Source organism: Castor canadensis, chromosome 1, assembly GCF_047511655.1.
Source record: "Castor canadensis chromosome 1, mCasCan1.hap1v2, whole genome shotgun sequence".
Taxonomy (NCBI): Eukaryota; Metazoa; Chordata; class Mammalia; order Rodentia; family Castoridae; genus Castor; species Castor canadensis.
This window is the reverse complement of record NC_133386.1, coordinates 37,902,783-37,908,808: the sequence shown is the minus strand read 5'-3', so window position 1 is coordinate 37,908,808 and position 6,026 is coordinate 37,902,783. Positions and strand designations below refer to the sequence as shown.

The 6,026-nt window shown below is 42.3% G+C and overlaps 1 non-coding gene across 1 annotated transcript; it reads right to left on the bottom strand.

The window, feature by feature from the left end:
* Positions 1 to 5,954: 5,954 nt before the first annotated feature.
* Trnae-cuc (transfer RNA glutamic acid (anticodon CUC)) lies at positions 5,955 to 6,026 on the bottom strand. The gene has a single exon. It is a non-coding gene; the product is annotated as a tRNA-Glu (tRNA).

The window sequence follows — 6,026 nt, the reverse complement described above, 5'->3', positions numbered from 1 at the left end:
GCTCCCAGGTTGGTTCCTGAGCCTATCCAGTTTCCTTTGTACAACCAGAGCTCACTTCCTAGGCTTGCCAGGAGAGAGGCTCCCTCCCCCAGATCAACATGGTCTGGCAGCACCTGGTAGGGGCAGCCCCCCTGGCATGCCAGGGACACTTAGCCAGCAACAAGATGAAAACACCACCCTCCAAATCCTGGACAAGCCTCCAGAAATGTTGCAGGAGAACTCAGACAGAGACTGAGAGGGCTCCAAAGCTTTCAGGAAGCAAGTTTATTAAGCAGACCTGCAGTGACTCAACAGACTTGAGTCCAAAGGCTGAGCCCTGAGAACAGTGGGGACTTTCCTTATATACCATTTAGAGCAGGTTACAGAAATGAGGCAGGGTGTGGTTACAGCTTGTTACATACATAATCACGTGTTATTTCATTGTCTGTTTTTACTTCTGGGGCAAGGTGACCCTTCTCTAGTCTGCAGGTAGAAAAACTCTGGTTTTTCCTTGTTTCACTGTTGTACTCATTAATCTCCCTTCCCCCTCCCTGCCTTCCTGCCACACAACCAGTGCAGGTTAAATAGTTCCTTTTTTTTTAACTTTTAAAGAACCTCTTCAGATTTGTAGTATTTCTACAAATTGTCCTTCAGCATTTCCCCATTCTTCACAAGCACAAAATTGTGCACACTAGCTCCAGCTCTTTAAGCACAAAGATTGAGCCATGTGTGTGTGTGATGTGATACATTACTGTTCTAAAAGACAGTATCATTTGGGAAAAATATAATTCTTTGGCTGAAAAAGTAAAATTATTAAGTGCCATAGAAAAGATACTAACACAAACCTCAAAGAGAAAAAAAACCCTTCATTAATAGTTGTCAAAACAAGTGGCATATACTGTATGCTAGTGATGACTAAATGGTCATCTCCATTTAGTCTTCTAAATGTCTTCTTCTGGCCTCCTCGGGGCTAACTTTTCCCAACTCTCCTTGGACTTTCCCTCTTTGTCCTCCTCCAGCCAAAGCAAGCATGCAAACCTCACCTCTTCTTTTTGCTACACTCAATTTCTTGGCAAACATTTCCAGTTCTTACCTCAGAGCCAAATTACCTCCAAATCTATCATCATTAGTCAAAAATGCCAACCTATGTACAGGACAACTTCACTTGCATCAGTTCTTGCAGCCAAATCTAAACACAACATGACTTCCTGCTTTGACTTCTTCCCAAACAGCACCCTTTTCAAATAATAGGCCACAAACACTTAAATCATTTTCTCCTTTGATTCCTAGCCTACTGTAATAGAGACCATCTTGTTCATTTTCATATACTTGTGCCCACAACAGTGACTGGTGTGGAGTAAGAATTCCTTAAGCGTCTGCTGAAAGAATGAATGAATAAAAATAACTGTGAAGTATGTATGGAAATCATTAGAATTTCCTTCGTACAGATAAGGATCCTGAGGCTCAGAAAATTATGTCACTTATCCTGTATAACTCAGCTAATATTGGCACAAGTGTTTTCTTTGCATTTGTAGGACCTCTTTTCCTTCATATTTGCTCTTCCTTGACATCTAATTTATGGATAAGTTTGTTGTCTCTTCCTACATTGGACCAGACATGAGTCATGTATGTAGCAATGACCTTCTAGACAGACCCTTCTTATTCTCATGTGGTCTTCATCAGTCTATTCTGCACCCAACAGCCATTGTCTCATCACCTGTCTTTGCTTAAACTTGGCCTCTTATTCTCTAGTCTCTTCACTGCTACCTCCTCCTCCTTTTTTTTTTTACGGTGGTACTGGGGTTTGAACTCAGGGCTTCATGCTTGATGCTTGCTAGGCAAGCACTCTAGTGGAGACACTCAGGGCCAGCCTTTTTTTTTTTTTAACAGAATTAAATATCCCGTTTATTAATCTGTAAACCATAGAAACCTAAGCCGGTCATTTCCCCTCACCAGCAGATCTTGCGTTGGGAAAGGAAAACATGTCAATATACAGATTTCAGGAACAGCAAAAACTTCATGAAACCCAAGCAGAGGTCAAATACCGTTTGGAGCTGGATGACAGGGTCACCATCATCACATAGACAACTATACTTAATACCTTCACAGATCTGCCAGTTCTTGTCACTCAGCAGACACCACACCTCCAGGAAGGCCAGCCAACCACAGTGAATTATCTCAAAACCTGGACCAAAATATTTACAAAGCAAGAAAACAAATGAAGGACAAATGGAGCTCCTGAGGCCAGGGGTGCGTCAGCTCTCAGGCAAACAGGAAAATAAGTCAAGGAAACTTAGCCTCCTACAATACAAAAGTCCAATTATCAAAAGCACAAAGAGCCCAGCCACATTGGGAGTCCAGAGTAAGCAAGTGTAAATTCGCTTCCTCTCTGAAATGTCGCTCTCACCAGGAGATGAGGGGCAAATGGCTGTTTCATCTATGGTTCACTGTCTTCTAGTCCAGCCAGATGCTGGGGACAGAAATAAGGGCAGGTACCCCAAAGACGCCACAAATCAAAGGCAGTGGTCCCTCCAAGAGGGCATGGTCCCTTCATGGTGCCAGGATGATGAATCACAACCCAGACCTCAGCACACCGGATCGTATAATTTCCCTGCTGTGAATCTCCCAAAATGCAAACTTCTTCTACTTTTAGAGATAGGGTCCTGCTATGTGGCCCACTCTGGCCTGAAACTCCTGGGCTCAACCAATCCTCCTGCCTCAGCCTCCTAAACAGCTGACTATAAGCATGGAATACTGTGCTGGGCTCCCAAACTTCCTCTTGACCTAAGAATCTGATTTGGCAAACCAAATCTCAGCTTGGGGCTCACCCCTCCTCTGTTACCCAGATCCCAAAGTGAACACAGCACAGAAACAGGTCAGGGACACAAAGAACTGTGGCCTGGTTGATTACACAGGATACTGCAGTGCTCAGAGTCCACTCTGTCTTCAGTGACTGTGGTCACTGAGCACAAACTTCATCGCTCCCCGCTTATTGCCAAAATATAGCAAGCAGCCACCTCCATTAGATACTTTTCTTTTTTTTAAACATTAGAAACAAAACGGTTTCCAATCCGTAAGCCAGTCCTGCTGTGTCCCTTGATGGGGACCAAGACACAAAAACACACACAACTACAAAATATTCCTTAGAAAAATGCAATATCCTTATCAAATCAAGATGTGCCCCCAAGATAGCCTTCCACACCATCACAGGAGCGTCTGCAGAGGGGCCTCTCCACACCGAGACAACACAACAGAAACTCGGTGACAGCCACCATGACTTCTGATGCCGGCACCTGAGAGGAGGACAGCTGTGGTCGGGAGGAGCAGGGCAGAGGACAGAGACAGTAATTTCTCTTTCCTCTTGACTTGGGTGGATGCTGTGGACTTAACCAGCCCTTTTTTGTGTGTGTTGGATATTTAAGACAGGGTCTCACAAACTATTTGCCCAGGTTGGCCTCAAACTGTGATCTTCCTGATCTGCCTCCTGAGCAGCTAGGATTATAGGTGCAAGCCACATTGAATCTCTTATCCTCTTATTATCTCTCTGACTGCAGTTTTGCTACTTCCTTTGCTAGTTACTATGCTTCCTACATTTCCCTATATTGTACTCTTCTAGATTTATTCCTTGGTCTTAAATCCCTTTAATAAAAATCTTCTTTTGGGAGAACTCAAATCTCAAATGTCCAAGCAAATGCTCTAAAATCTATGCCTTCACCTCAATTTATCACCATATTTCTTATCGGCCTTTGGCTGTGCTGACCCTAAGGGATCAAACTGAACTTACCTTCTCTTTCAGCCCTGTTTCCCCACCTCAACCTGCCTCATTACTTTTTGTGCCACCATCTAACTTTACTAACCTCACATCTCCTGGAGTCATTAATGAGTCTTCCTATTCTGGACCCCTTAGGTCCTACCAGTCACCAAGTCCTCTTGAATTCCCTTTGCACCCTTTTAGCTTGTCTTTAGGCGCTCCAAAATCTGACTGTACCTATCTATCTTATCTTATCCTTCATTGTTTCCCAGCACAGGTCCATGAGGTAGCCCACTTGATGTTAGCTGTTTTTATTGCAGGTGTCAGGCCTTGGTCACTATGATGGTTAATTTTAGATGTCATCTTCACTGACAAAGCATTATTTCTGAGTGTGTTTGTGAAGGTGTTTCCAGAGGAGATGGCCTAGTGAGTTTGTAGACTAAGTGAGGAACATTACCCTCAATGTGGGCAGGCACCATCCAATCAGCTGGGGGCCTATGGAACAAAAAAGGCTATTTCCTCTTTCTTTGTCCCAGAGCTGGGACATTCTTGTTCTCCTGCCTTTGCACAGCAGAACTCTAGACTCTTGGGCCTTGGAATTCTAGGACTTACACAAGTGATCCCTCCCATCTCCCCTTCTCTCCTTTCTCTCCTCCCAGGTTCTTGGCCTTCAGCCTCAGACTGAGAATTATACCATAAGCTTTCCTGCTTCTGAGGTTTCCAGCCTTGAATGGAGCCACGACTGGCACCCCAAGGTCTGCTGTTTGTAGATGGCTTGCTGCGAAGGCTCTCAGCCTCTGTAATCACATGAACCAATTTCCACTATAAATCCCTTCTCATTGATCTAGCTGTCTGTCTGTCCATCCGTTTTTCCATCCATCCATTCATCTATCCATCCATCCATCCATCCATCCACCTTCCTACCCACCTTTCTATCTTCTGTTGATTATGTCTCCTGGAGAATCCTGACTAATACAGTCCCCCTAGATCATCCTCTTAGAGGAAATGCCATCCTTCTCTTCTCTGGTGTTCCAGATCCCACCAGCATTTATATTCAGCGTGGGAGCCAGTTTTCAGCTTCTGTTATCATCCAGTGCCCACTTTTCCTCCTCCCTTTCTTTGCCACATAATCATGATGAGTTGAAGTACCTGACACACAGCAAGTAAGCAACAATGGCACCTATTATTTTTATTAGTGGCAATAACAATAGCAAATCTATTTCTGCCATAATTCCTCAGTGTAGGGAAATTTCCAAAAGCACGAAGAACATCTCTCTGAACCCATGGCACTATGGCAGTGCACTTCCTGCACCATTAATCAGAGCTCAGTATTCTTCTCTTCCAAATCAGTCTCAGCAGACAAAAGCAAAGTATTTTAGTAGAAATCAAGCTTTCAGTTGACTTTATGCTATTGTGAGAGTTCAGGTTTAAAAATGAAATGGAAACAAAACAAATCCCTAACAGCTCAAAAAGTGCCAAAGGTTAGAAGGGTTTTGAAATTTGGGGATTAAAAAATGGTTAATGTTTATATAACACCATTTTTATTGTCTTGGATTCAACATTCCCATATTTCCTTTTGGAGAACTCCCAGGTTCCACTTTTCTCTGAAAGGTAAGAATTCCCAATTACATACTTAAATTACAGGGGAGCCTATATAATTTATATGCTAGTATCTGACCCTCTGATGTAAGAAATTTATCATATTTGCATTAATTTCTTAGAAAACTTTTAAAACTTAGATAAAATAACCAACTAACTAAATTATTAATAGAAAATGTAATAATCCAGCTACTTAATTATCCAACCACATTTCTCAAAATAAGGTCTTCTTGGATTTATAAAGGAGAACAAAGTGGAGTAGCTCCACTTTAAACAAATAACGAATAATCTGAATATATTAAAAATACAAATTGACTGGAAGCATGGTACAAGATAAGTATAATCCCTCCCAAGATTATCCCCTTTTATTAGTCAAACACACTCAAGATTAAATGAAGGCTTTTTAAAATCCTTGCTTTTCACATTCAAATTATTCTGGAAAGCTGGAAATTGCAATTTTATGAATGGCTGAACAAACTTATGAACAAGTACACTTCAAGTATTTTAGAACCAGGGATCTTTATGTTGATTGATTGTAGGTAGATATTACATATTTCATACCTATTTCATTAATGGAGAAGACTCCTCATGATTTATAGTTCGTGAGAGAGAAAAATAAAAAACCTTCCCTGACCGGGAATCGAACCCGGGCCGCGGCGGTGAGAGCGCCGAATCCTAACCACTAGACCACCAGGGA